The sequence below is a fragment of the Zonotrichia albicollis genome, chromosome 2 (assembly GCF_047830755.1).
Source record: "Zonotrichia albicollis isolate bZonAlb1 chromosome 2, bZonAlb1.hap1, whole genome shotgun sequence".
Classification (NCBI taxonomy): Eukaryota; Metazoa; Chordata; class Aves; order Passeriformes; family Passerellidae; genus Zonotrichia; species Zonotrichia albicollis.
In genome coordinates this window covers 4,932,045-4,946,126 of record NC_133820.1, presented here as the reverse complement: position 1 = coordinate 4,946,126, position 14,082 = coordinate 4,932,045, and the positions used below count along the sequence as shown (strand labels likewise).

Here is a 14,082-nt window from a genome sequence, read left to right as displayed (position 1 = left end):
CCAGGTAGGGCCAGACACTTGGCACTTTTTGAATGGCTTAAAGCGCACTGGGCATTGCACCGAGTGCCACAATGGGTTGCACAAACAACACAGGGACAGCAGGAACTGTCTCACTCACTGGAGGAAGTACACTGGTATAGCATTAGAGCCAACATCTGGATGCTTTCAGATGCTTAGCAGATGTGCTGGGGAATAATTACAAGAGCTGGGTTCAGGATGCAGCTGGGAATGTTGTATTTTTGTTTCTCTGGACACAGATATAGACACAGTCCCCTAAGGAAGCTCAATGCAGTGGGTTCACGTGTACACACACATTTCTGAGAATTGGGTAAAACCCTTGCATTGTGGTCTGCACTATTTCTCAAACAATCTGGCTATGCTTGAAAAATTCCACCTTTTAGCCACTGGTTTGGCCACTCTGACTTCTTTACCAATGATGGCTGCACCTCCTGCTCCCAGTGTTCCAGACTTACAAATTTGGTTCAAGGCTATCACAGCAATATGCTGTCTTTATCATATGTGCATAGGACAGGCCTAAATTGATCTATGATGAGACAGAAATAGACTTCTCTGAAAAAGCAGTGAAGTGAGTCTTCAGACACTCACAGCAGCGCCAGAGGAAGGGAGAGAGAAAAAAGTATTTACAGTAAGAAACACTTTCATTTCCTTCTGTGCTGCTGAAATTACATGAAGAAAATCTCTCTCAAATACCACTGCAAGACTGGGGCTAACCATCTGCCTCGGATGTGCACATTCATCTTCATTTCACCTTCATGCTTGAAGGGCAGGCTGGTGGAGCTGGGGGTTGCAGTGCTGTGGTGGAGACACGAGACAGAACAGACAGCACACGCAGGGTCACTCCCAAACAGCGCCCCAAAATCTCAGAATCTCAGCAAAACAAGGTGCAAAAGGGGACTCATCCAGCAAAATTTCACCTTCTCTTCCAGCCAACGAGAGCAGAGCCCGATTGCAGTAAAATCCAATAAAAATATGGCCCTTCTGGTGCGGCTCTGTTGTCACAGAAGTGACTCTGCACGGCTGTGACATTGCGGTGTCCTGCACTCCGTCTCCCTCTCGGTGACTCCAGGGCAAACGAGTACATTTATGAGTTCAATATTCCTCACTGCAAGTGCCCCATACATCACACAGTATATGAAGTCCCATTAGGCTTCTTCTGTCCCTCACATCCTCACTAGCTAAAAAAAACCCCAAAAGGAATCACAGCCAGGATAAAGATGACAGCACACACACAATCTGTGTTGTCATCAATCAGCAACCTCTTTCAAGAGCAACACTCTCAAATTTCACTCATAATGAAACTGTTAGATGAGATCTGGCAATAATTTCTAGCATTGGCTAATGAGTGATCTTGCAGCACCCTTGGCAAGGCAGACAACTCAGTTCCCCTTTTTATAAAAAGAGTTTTGTGTGATTACGGCAGACAAAAAACACCTTGTAAGGCTTAACAGAAATCACAAGTAGAAAAAGGGGGGAGGGAAGGTGGACCAAATAAAAAACCCAAGAATTTGTAGTTAGAAGGTGAACCAAAACCTTTTTTAGTTGGTGAGCTGCAAGCTCACAGGGTCACTTTGCCCCTTCACACTGAAGGCTTCATGAAAGGGGAATGGAGATTCATTCCATAGATGGCATAAGGCCTTGATGGGAAAACCTGAGCTAGCAAATAAAGCAGGAAATAACCTGTGAAATATTATGGAGAAATCTGCCCATATCAACTCTGCACAGGCTGGTAAGCATAGGCAGCACACCTATTTTTACTGTCATTAATGTGTGTCAGTGCTCACTGGGGAAACACACAGGCCCAGATTCAGAGGTAGCCAGCAGAGCTAAATGCAGAAGCTCAACACATGCAAACAGAAAATAGGCCTGCAGCTCCAGCAGTGAGTGGAGTTGCCACTCCAGCAGTGGCTGCAGTTGCCCTTCTGTCCATCCGTCCATCCAAGGCAGGAATGGGGCACACACCCGAGAAAAGCTTCTGTGTGGGCCAACAGGACCCCAGAGACTGATAAATGTTCATGAATATGAGCTCTTCCTTTGGTACATTAAACTAGCCAGAGAGCTGTGCTTAACCTCAAGATCTTTTTTTGATCATAGCAATAGAAATAGCAAGCAAAAACAAAAGCAAATGCTAATGTCAGAGCCTCAAGTACAGATGATATCTCCATGACAGAGACTTTTAAACCCACAAATTAAGAAAAGGGACGTTGCAGAAACGTGCTGATATCAGAAAGGCTCCAGACCTAATTATAGACAAGGTGCATGTGGTTTCTCCATCCTGTGGTACCTCTGGGGAAGGCACAGCCCAGCACTTGCAAGAGTCAGGGCCAATAGGAATGCACTTTCTTCCTCAGAGCACCCATGGATATTTTCATCCTTCTCTTGCTAAGAGATGGAAGGAATGTCCAACATCCTACAAACACCTACAGCTCCCCTGAAATGGCTCTCCCAGCCTGCCCCACCATGACAAGTGAAAAAGAAGAGCCTGCATATGGAAAAACTGCTGGAAATGACACAAATTATATTTAGCTGTGTGCAGGGTGAAATGCTTTGTGTTTGCATGAAAAAAAAAAGAAAAAAAAACCCAAACCAAATGGTTGATCATTGCAGAGCTATTAGACACATGGGTTCAATCCTGTCTCTACATGAGCAACACTCAACTGCAGGAGCACGTTCCTCTTCCTCCTTGCTTTGTCTTGCCTCACTTTGAGGGGAAAGCAGACCTTGCTAAACCCCAGCTTGGAAGATGAACTTGGGAAATTTCACTAATGTTGCCACCTTCAAACTAATAATATAAGCATTATTTACAAAGGCAAAGAGATTTCACAGGTTGAAATTCTCTGCAGGATTCACTGAGCAGTCTGAGCATTACATCTGCTCTGGTTAGGAGAAGGTTAACGCCAGGCTCATTTTTTAAAAATCTTCAAACACAGTGCAGAATGGGGACAAAAGCCACCAGAACAGCTTTACAACCATAAGACTGCCGGTGGTTGTGACAGGGATTCCCTATCCATCACACTCTAGCACATGAACAACCTAAAGTGACAGTCAGAAGACTTTATGCTTTTTCCTGAATCTTTGCTACCACACACAAGAAACTGCAGCCACTGATACCTGCAGCAAATTAAACCATTCAAGAGCTTTAAAAAGTTTCCTTTAAGCAGCAGAGAATATTCTTTGATTACAAAAAAACAACCAAAACCCTCGGGTCATTTAACTTTGTATTACTTACTAGAAGTGCTCAGAAAATGCAGACATTTGGGATAATGGCTGTCTTGACAGCAGACTGAAATTTGTTGTAAAGGCATCAGAACAGCACTGAAAAAAAATTTAGGAGAGCCACAAATTGAAAGGGGCTGGAAAATAGTGTTTTATAGGATCAAAGCTGCAAACACAGCTTCAGCATGCCAAGTAGAACTTAAAGGCAGATTGGAAAGTCCTTGGTCATGACAACTCTTTAACAAGGTAGTCTGGCTGGGGCCAAAACAGCAAAAAAATTGAGACTTTTAAGACTTTATTAAATTTTTGCATACCCAGATATTGTGAAATGAGTAAGATGTTCTGAAAGTGCAGGCATGGAGGCACTTACCCAATGAAATTAATGTCTGACCATGCTCTGAGAGCAAGCCCTGGACCCACAGATCCAGCTAGCACACTCATCCCTGGTTCTTTCCTCTAGAACTCTTCTGCATAGATATTTCTTTTTATCTCCTTAGAGATAAGGAGATCTGTGTGTATTTAACAAACTTGGATCTCAGGGTCTCTCCAGTAATACAGGTCATAAAAAAAGGCAACAAACTGGAATGCTTTTGCAGCCAAGATTGTGTTCATAATATGAATATTCCAGCCATAGAACACTTGTGCTTGGCCAGTCTCAATTTATTTGGCCTTTACACCTCATGTGCATTAAAGCAAAGGAATCCAGGTACAGCATCTGGCCATTTATGTTTCTGCACAAATCTTTGTTGTCTCTAATGCTTCAATTAATTCTTTCTTTCTCTAATGATTGAGGATGGGACAGAGAACACAACTTTGCTCTATTCCTAAGTTGTAGGTTTAGACATACCTTGGAGAGGTTTTGTTCAGTGATGTGGTTCCTCCCTGCCCTCTCCTGACAAAAAACAAATCTCCCAAATGCCCTCCCTTTTCTTTACAGAATTGTAATTTGGCTGGAGAGACTTGATAGCTTTTAGCTGTCAAAGCAACTGGCATTACATGTGTATTCCAATTTTCCCTATTTGTACTTGCCATTAGCACATCATCCACACACTGTATTAATACAAAGTTATTGGTTAACTCTCCTCTAAGTCTGCCTAGGATTTTCAGAAATTAAGTTGACAATCCTGCAAACCCTTGAGGAAATCCAGTCCACATTTACTGTTTTCATTCACAGATGTTGACAAAATTAAACTGGATGCACTATTATGCTGAGCACAAATCAATTACTGCAAAATATTTTGCATTAGTCAGTATCATGTTTATAGCTGTTGAAGTATCAGAAACTAGAATCCTGGACAAATTTATAAACTGATCTTCCATCTAAGCTTAATTTAGGTTTCTTTAATCAGCAAGACAGGAGTATGACAGGGAGACTCACAAGGGAGAAAATCCTCAATTATTTGTCTTATACCTTCTCTTGCTTCCAGAGATAACAGGTTCTATTTTAAAGAGGGAGGTTTGCCTCCCTGCATTTTGAGCTGTACTGGATTAGCTGTCTCTAATAACCCACATGACACCTCTGAGTTCCTGGGGTATTTCTTTCCCCCTTCAGTCACATAACCATCATCTTTTGGCACATTACCCACAATATGAACACACAAATTCCTTGTGGCGAGCACTGCAACTGTGCCCAAAATTGTGTCACAAATACCTCCCCACCAAGTTTGCTGGTGCTGATTCCAACAGCAGAAAAAGAATGATTATTAGAAAGATTATTATTAGAAAAAGAATGATTATTATTAAAAGAATGATGATTATTATTATATCTGTGCCATCATGCCCTGGGTACAAAGGTAGCTTTACCTTCTATTCATACAACATTTACTTTACCCTTAATTGTTGATCCTTCCTGGGGGGTTGTTAATATCACATAAACTGTGCTGGTATCTATCAAACATGCCTTAAATTTCATCTCCAATTTTTTAATCTGTAATTGGTTCACCAAAGCCCCCCCAAGGTGATTGCTTTTCTATCTCCTTTCACTGCCAGGGCTTGGGGGTCTGCTCTGATCATTGTTCTTTGCTTTCATTTGGGTCCCGATTGATTTGATTTTCGCTTTGTTGCTCTCATTGCTCCTGCCTCAGGATCACAGGACATTCTCTTTCCAGTGTCTTGGTTTTATTGCAGTAATCCTTTGGACTTCTCCAATTTAAATTTCCATTTCCCTTATTTCCATTATTACCCTTTTGTCCCGTGAAATTCCTGCCTTGCAGAGCAGCTGCTAACAAGCCAGCCTTCCTTTCCTGCTGTTTTCTCCTCTGCCTTATCTTGAACTCATCCCTTACATTACACACAAATGTTGCAAGAATTAATATTTCCTCCATGAGCTTCGCATGCCAGCCCAGAAAACACTGGTGAAAATGATTAACATCTGGGATCTACAAATAAGGAGAAAAGCAAAGACCCATCCTGCAGGGCTTCTGGGTACATTCCACCACCGAGTGAATGCCTTGTCAGCATTATTTTCTCTTTGTCTCATTAACCATTTCTTAAATCCTCTTCAGCAAAATCTTAAGGCATCTGATCCTGCCTTGGTCTGGTAATAGGAACTGTCTGGCTCTGCCCACACAGCCCCACCATCCAGCAGACAGTTCTTTATTTTCCTGCATAATCAACACTTTCTCTTTATGGGGTAAACAGAGCTTCCAGTAACCATCAAATATTTGAACAAAAAGGGTCACACGCAGTAAAAATTCCCCCAATCACTTCCTGAGCCTTCCACTGCAGACTCCTTCCTGGAGCCTGGGCATTTGCTGCTGCCAAACCACCAAACCTGCCAGACCAAACGGCACCATGGCTTCTGCCCCCACTGCTGCAGAACGAATCGGGGCTTGCAGGCTTGCACAGCTGCTGAAGGGAAAGCAGAAGGTGCAGAAAGAGGAACAGAAGGAGTGATAGAGCAAATAGGAAGCAAAGGAAACAGAGACACATCTGCAGCAGCTGTCTGAGCTTGCATGCATAGCAGTGACTAAGGAGATGCCTTGGTTTCATTCTCCTTCTTTACCTTACCTTGTAAGACTGGCTTGTATAATGGTCAGTAGATCCATCAGGTCAACAACTACTCCAAACATGCCAAAAAATCAACCTGAGCTGGGAAATGGTTTTCAACATCAGCATTAAACACATTATGCAGTCACAGATAAAACTGCCCATTGATGGCCCTTTTTGGTCTCTGCTCCCAAATGCAGCCACAGCCAGACAGGTATCTCAACAAATCCAGAACCCTTTTTCCTTACAACTCATGGCTGCCTACCAATTTTGCCACAATTACTCGAAATTTCTAATAATGAAGTACCTCTCACTAAGCCTTGTCTCATTTCCAAACTGAATGAATTATATAGAATTACAGAAATTCAATTTGCCACCACCTCACCTCTTTCTGGTTGGGTCCCAGCGCACTCCCTGTGACAGAAGTAGATGAACTCACGTGTCCCACAGATCAGACACACTCCATGAGATACCACAGCCAAACAGTGGGTGAGGGGGCTCCATCTGGGTTAAAAATTCTGCTGCAAAATGGATTTGAGATGTTTGTCAGCTGAGGAAGAAAGGGACACAAGAACAGAACTACAAAGTGTTTACTTCATTATCCTGAGACCCCTCCTTCATCAGAAGGGATTTTTAAGGAATTTATATACAACTAGAATAGAAAGACTAAGCATGGTCATCTGACAGCACACAGACACATTTTGCCCTGTTCCCTCATGCTCAGGACCTTCACAGCATTTTCAGACACACAGCTGTGCACTGCCTTTGCCACCCTGTGGTTAACACAGGCACAGCTCCAAACCTTCCCCGGGACTGCCCAGCACAAGTTGTTCTTTATTAATCCCTCTCTTTAGAGCAACCTGCCAACATTCCACCTCACGGCTCTCACTACCTCAAAATTCAGCAAGGATATTGTGGTCAGTTTTGAAAACCAAAAGTTAAGAAATCTCAAAATAAGACAGCCACCCTTCAAATCCTCAAATCCTGCAGGGCTGCAGCAACTGAATTCTGCAGGAGAACAGCCATCAAACACCAGCAAGGACAGTCTATAACCTGTACCTGCAGTTTTAAAGCATTTTCACCCAAACATTATTACAACTCGTCCTGCAAAGCATTCCCATAAGAATCTAACTTGTTTTCCTCAGGTCCTCATGGATCAGTCTGGTGTTGGCAGGAAAATAATCAGTGTGGGGACTCACACCATGGTAGGGAATGGCTACAGGATGCTCCATAAGTAATTATGGAAATCTGAGCTGAGTAACATCCTCCATGAGGAAGTATGTTGTTTAAAGCAGAAAGCAAACAAAAATGTCTGTTCACAGCTGAAGCCAAGTTTCTACAGCTACTAGATTTGTCTATTTACTGAAAACTCAGAAAAAGTGTAAATTGAAAGCTCAGTCTTTGCCACATCTCTCAAGTAGAATATCTGAATTTCACTTCGCTTTACCCATTACCTCCATCAGTTCCTAGAACTATAAAACCCAGCAGGACAGGAGCCCAGGAGGACACATCTGCTCCCTGGACAGCCCAGCTCACACCTGATGCTCTGGTGCTGCAGTGCTCAGCAGTATCCCATGCAGGAGTCACTTCTGCCCACACCTCACACAGCCAGCCCAGGGCCAGCTCCCTCTGCTCCCTGCAGATCACATCCTGCTGTTGAAAGGGGAGGCTCTGTCATTTACCTCTGTAGAGCATCTGCCAGTGTCATATTCCTGCATCCTGCCTGCTCTGAGATGGTCTAGAACAGCCTCAGAACTCTTCCCATGTCCCTCGTGGCACAAAAAGCATGAAGCATTTGTCCAAGCCATTTCTGCATTTTCTTTTTTCCCCAGATCACCTGAAAGAAACGTTTCAGCTTTGTCTCTGTTAGATTCAAGAACGTGGATTCACCAATAAGTTCTGTAATTCCTTTAAATGCTTATGCTCCTGAGGGAAGAAAAACATATCTGCTCATTATTGGGATACATTCCACAGAGAGTGACCACAAGCAGGATTATTCCTTTTATATCTTGTTAATTGGAAATGTTCTTCCTTTACTATATTTATTTGAAACACTAGCCTGAAACCAATACAGAGATATTCACTGTGAGTGCTTTAATACCTCACCTTGTAATAAAATGTGGGTTTTTTTCATTTTAGCAGCATTTCTTCCATCTCATGTGCTTACACAGATTTTTCCTCACCACAACAAGATGTGCAGGAGGGATGCACAGGAAACCAGATATATTTGGGTTCTGAATTCTCCTACTACCTTGGAAGCAGTGCCACACAGGTTTACAAATGATCACCTGGGAGCCTGCATACAGCCAGGGCTTGCTGTTGAGAAGGCAGCAGGTAACAAATGAGGTCCCTGAACAGTTCCCCCACCACAAGAAGGTCCATTTCCTTGTCAGGCTGAGGAAGCATTTTAGTTGGATTTGATTTAGAAAGAGAGAATCCTACTGGGAGGTCACAAGTCATAGCAAGAGTGTGTTTTGAATCAGTGTCCATCAGATATATTAATGCCTAGGGACACATCTAGAATATTGTCTTTGACACTGCAAGAAACTAAACCAGACATTTTTAACAGCTTCCCTACAAAACTGGATCCTGACATTTGAAACAGCTGCTATGTCAGAAGCAGAAACAAACACTGTCCTTTTGTCTCAAGTTGAATTTGGCATGTTTGAATTATACAATTACTGTAGTCTGAATGAAAATAACTCCCATACAAATGATAATTGCTTGCTTCTAAAAATCTAACTGCTTCTGGGCCAAGATTATTTTGTTCTGACTAGCAAAGACTCTGCCCACATTGAAACCACCTGCCATAAGACATTTGAGTCCTTTAGCTATTTCAAAATAAGATAGGACACATTTCAAACAGCTTCCTATTGGCCTGTTGTGCCTTCTCATCCAAAGTAAATGGAAAAAAAATTCCTTGGTTCCCATGTCCAGGAACCAGAGTAAAGGGCACAAATACCAAGTCACCCCACCCAGCAGCATCATCAGAACCCCTTTTCTGCTTCATGTTCTTGTACTGCCCTGGCTTGAGTCAGAGACGGCAAATTCAAGCCGCTGAAGCACAAAACATGAGATTTCCTTTGATATCCAGGGCTACCGGAGGGCAGCCAGAGTGCCTGGCTGGGTACTGACAGCAGTGCAAGGAGGAAACTCAGCGCCATCCTCTACTCCAGCTGCAAATTGATGGAACCAGAGGGGAAGACAAGGAGTCACTGGGGAGAGAGGCAAGTTCTGAATTCTGTGGCTCTCCACAGGCCTGAAACCACAAACAGAGGGAGGGGGGTGTTGAGACGGGGAAGCAGGAAGGCAGAACAAGGCATAACACTCAAACCTCTGTGCCAGGTAAAAAACAGTAACATCTCACAGGCCAGGATGTTCAGAATAGGGAGGAGAGTCCCAATCAGTATTTTGTATGTCCCAATATCTCCACATTATTCCACTGTGGATCAGACTTCATGAAGGCTAAGGCAGCTTTAAGTAAGCCTTTCTGGCCTGGGTTGACCTCAATATCCATGTTAATACATATTTTTAAAATTTCTAGCTGGCAAAGTCAAGCACTGTATAAAGACAAAAAAAAATACAACAAGATGTGATGTGAAAGAATTTAAAATTAGCACCCAACAACTAAACGAGGAAGCTCAGTAAGAGCTCAGCACATTTAGGAGCTTAAATGGCTGGGTTTAAAAGTCTTAACTGCAACATCTTGTTTTCAGTCTTGTAACAAAAGTGTAAATGCTAATTGCAAGGATAACAAACCTTAAATCAAGAATATAACATGCAGGAGTCTCATTTAAATTATCATATGAGCTCAAAATGAACTGACATGAACTTTCGCCAGGGGAGGTTCACATTAAATATTAAAAAAGAAAAAATGACACTGGAGGAGTGGACAGCATTGGAATAAGCTGCTCAGGGAGGTGGTGGAGTTGCCATCTCTGGAAGTCTTAGAGGCATCTAGATGTGGCACTTGGGAATATGGTTTAGGAGTGATTGTGTTTGGTGCTGGGTTGAGAGTTGGACTGGATGATCTCAAAGGTCTCTTCCAACCTCAATGATATTTTGGAGAACAGAGGCAGCAGCTGCCATCTTTAACATATAATCTCTACACCATAACACAAACAAGTGTGTGATCCACACAGCCCAGCACAGAAAGACAAGGACTTTAGAGTGAGAATTTCCACCCACCACACACACACACCTGGAGGTCTCTTTGGAAGAGACAAAGCTGTGAGAGCTGCTGCACACGTGGCCATGTGCCATCCTCATCCTCCTTCCCAAGCACATGGAGCCCCCATTAGGGAAGAGAGGGATGTGCTGGCCAAGCTTGGTGTTCCTTGGCATCCAGCACTGTGAGCACCTAGCTCTTGGTGACAGCTGATCCAGAAATGCTGCTCCAAGGTCAAGGTCTCCATGCTCTCCCATCCATCAGGGACACAGCACTGTGAGTTGAAAACACAGCACATGGAAAAAGTCACTAACAAAGAGTTCAACACAATCACAGGCATCAGGCTGAAACTCTGGTGATGATGGAGGGCTGAGAACATCACCTGGGAGCTGGGATTTAAAAGTGAGGACTGGGATTCACTTCCAAATCCATCTACTGAAGTGTATGGTCTCTAAATGAGCACTAAAGCCTGGCTTGTCCAAGTGCCATGCATTATGCACAAAAGCTTTGTACCAGTCTTCCTCCTTAGCAGTTTCATAAAGCTGAAATGAGAAACTTCTTTTAACTCCTGCCAAGATTTTTTTATGAAATAAAGTCACAAAAGGCATAAACTGATTTTAAAAAGTATTACTGACAGCTAATGAACCAGCTATTTCTATTCCCTGCAAACACTAAGACACAACTCTCAACTCATACTCAATTAATAATATCTAATAAGCCAACTCTGTCAAATTATATTTGTTTTATTATTATTATCTTGCTAGAGTTTATTACAGCGCTCCTTCAAACATTAAATCTTTAAGAGGAAGCTGTAAGCTTAATTAATTAATATTCTATTTTTAATTGCTTGCCTTTTTCATATTCCAAATATACTGACGTAATTCCATTAGCCGAGGCCTTTTATTTCCCAGTGGAATTCATTTCAAGCAGAAGCTGCTTAACAACAGCAAGTGCAGCATGCTTAAACACTTTAGGAACATCATTTTGTTTCAAGCCAGCACTAACATGCTGTTCTGGTCCTGCAGCTAATAAACCCACAAGCATAAACCTCTAAGAACACGTCCATGCCAAACTAGATATTCCAAACAAGATTACCACAAAAAAATGCTGCTAACTAGGGAATTACTAGGAATTACATAAATTTTCTTACCTTCAAAAATGACAAGTGCACACAAAGCAGCCTGTAATGAATAATATGTAATATTTTAATAATTAATATAAAAAATGAATAATTATTAAATTATTTTTAAATAGGTAACGCTTCAAAAGTGACCTTTCCTTTGCAATTATGTATACATTTCTTCATGGGCTTGTTCATCAGGTTACCTTCAAATCCCATTAACTTAGATCCAAGTATTCTTGCATGCTAATTACTTGCTTATTATCATCTGAGCCAAGAATTTTTACATAGAATAGCTGTTTCATTAAAAACAAACACCTGTAGTTTCAACTGTCATCAGGGTCTGCCATGAACTTGTGGGTGAGTTCCCCTTTGTTCCATGCCACAAGCGTGACACTGGAGATTCACATTGTCAGGCAATTTTTCAGAGGCAAAAGAAACCCAAAGGTATGGCTGCAGGTCAGACAAGGAAGATTAATTGCTAGAGACAGACTTGCATGTCTGGACAGGAAACTGCTCCTCTGGCCCTCAGCAAAAATCCTCAAACACTGCCAAAGCTCCTGTTTGTGTCTGGTCTTTATCGTCAAAAATGGAGATGTCTCAGAACAAGCCCTCCATTACAGTTAGCTGCAGCATCAGGGCTTCCCCCAAGGAAACAAAATTCATGTAAAATAGTGTAACCTCACACAGAAACCCAAAGCATCCTCCTCAGTTTCCAGTTTTGCCTCTGGATGTGACAAGCCATATGAAGCCACAGCAGACAGTGCAAAGCACTCCCTTGCCAAGGGAGAAATATGTGAAGAAGCCAAAGTCCTGCAAGTTTCTGGAGAAGCCCATGGTTCCAACACCTCTCTGCAGTCACCTCAGGAGGTAAATTTATTTCTGGAGTTCACAGAATGTGATTTCCCAGCCTGACAGGCAGCCTGAAGCACAAGTTTCCCTTTGCAGTACATGCACTGCAGCAAGACTGCAACTTGAGCAGCAAATTGTTGGGTGAAGCTGTGTTTGCTGCTTTGTTTTGCACAAATCACTCCCTTCAACAAGGAGCAAGTCAAACTGCACACAGGGCAGGGCTGACACTCAGGATGAGCACCAAAACCAGGCAGAACACGTTGTCCCCCTGCTTGTCAAGCAATGCCTTGAACCCCAATTCAGCAAGTTCATGGTCAGAGAAGAGCACATTTCCAAAAGCCTTAAAATAAAACAAATGTCAGCTGCCACACAGTGACTATCCAAAAAACCCTGCTTGCTGTTGTTCACAGACTTGCAGAAGTGAGAGACAAATCTCAAAGGCAACCATCTGAAAGATTTCAGCCTGACTAAAAATATCTGTTGCCATCCAACCAACAAGCCAAGCATTTCTCACATGCTGACTTCACCAGAGCCTCCACAGCTTTCATTGCTGCCTCCATGGGATGTGTTTGACCACAGCTTTGTGGGTCTCTTTACTGCCTGATTTCTGCAAACATGGAGACCGCTGTGAAAACCATAGCACTTGGAAAACAAATCACCTATGATTATATATTCATAAGAAAAAGGAGGGAAAAACCACAAACCAGCTCCTTTCAACACAAAAGCAACTAAATTAAATATTAAAACAGCAAGAAACAAGCACAAAAAGCCAGCAAGTACAAGAAGTCTAAACCATGTGCAGAGATCTAAATGAGCAGGGCAGCTTAATGAAACCAGATAAAAGCTGGATGCCTGTCAGTGCCTTTGGCAGCAAATGCCATGCAGCTTCCCAAGATCTCTGAAGGAGAGCAGCTACACCAATAATTAACACATTGCGCTGTAACAGGGATGGACAGAGTGCAGCCTCAGAGGCACCTTCCCAGTACCAATCCTTGCACAGCAATCTGCACAAAGGCTCAGGGAATGACATCCACAAGCAGTGCAGAGGCACCAACCCATTCACCCTGCTGCAGGTCTGCTGGCCTTGGCACAGCTCCTCTGCCTGCCTGCCACACTAAACTGGGGTGTTCCTCACGTGGATAACAAGGCAGAACATTTATTGGGCAGCCAGTAAGTGGCTGAGCCTTTGCACAGTCCAAATCTGTGGTAGCCACATTTTCTGGAAAATTCCCTTGGTCCAGGACTTTGCTCCTGGGAAGCTGAGAGGCCTCAGAGAAAAGTGAAAACAATAATTATCTGATTTGCTTCTCCTGCGTTTTGCTGCTTTGGAATGTGTTTGGACATTGCTTCCCAACAAGTGCTGTTTTGACTTATTGGCCAATCAGTGCCAAGCCGTGTCTGGACTCTGGAAAGAGTCAGGAGTTTTCATTATTATCTTTTTAACCTTCTGTAAGTATCCTTTCTGTATTCTTCAGTATAGTTTAGTATTCTTTAATATAATATAGTATTGTATTATTATAATTATATAATATATATAACAATATATAATAATTGCTTTATTATTATATAATATATATTATCTATATCATATATAATTATATTATTATATTCTATAAGTCTATTATATTATATAATATAAATATATTGTATAATTATATAATTACATTATATACATTATATACATTACATTAAAGAATGCTATACTAAACTATAGCATTCT

The 14,082-nt window shown here is 42.3% G+C and overlaps 1 long non-coding RNA gene across 1 annotated transcript; it reads right to left on the bottom strand.

The window, feature by feature from the left end:
• Positions 1 to 1,931: 1,931 nt before the first annotated feature.
• On the bottom strand, positions 1,932 to 13,820 carry LOC141726953 (uncharacterized). Its single transcript, XR_012577909.1, has 4 exons — positions 11,541 to 13,820; positions 10,424 to 10,664; positions 7,905 to 8,059; positions 1,932 to 6,743 (listed from the first exon to the last, which is right to left on the bottom strand). It is a non-coding gene; the product is annotated as an uncharacterized LOC141726953 (long non-coding RNA).
• Positions 13,821 to 14,082: the final 262 nt, after the last annotated feature.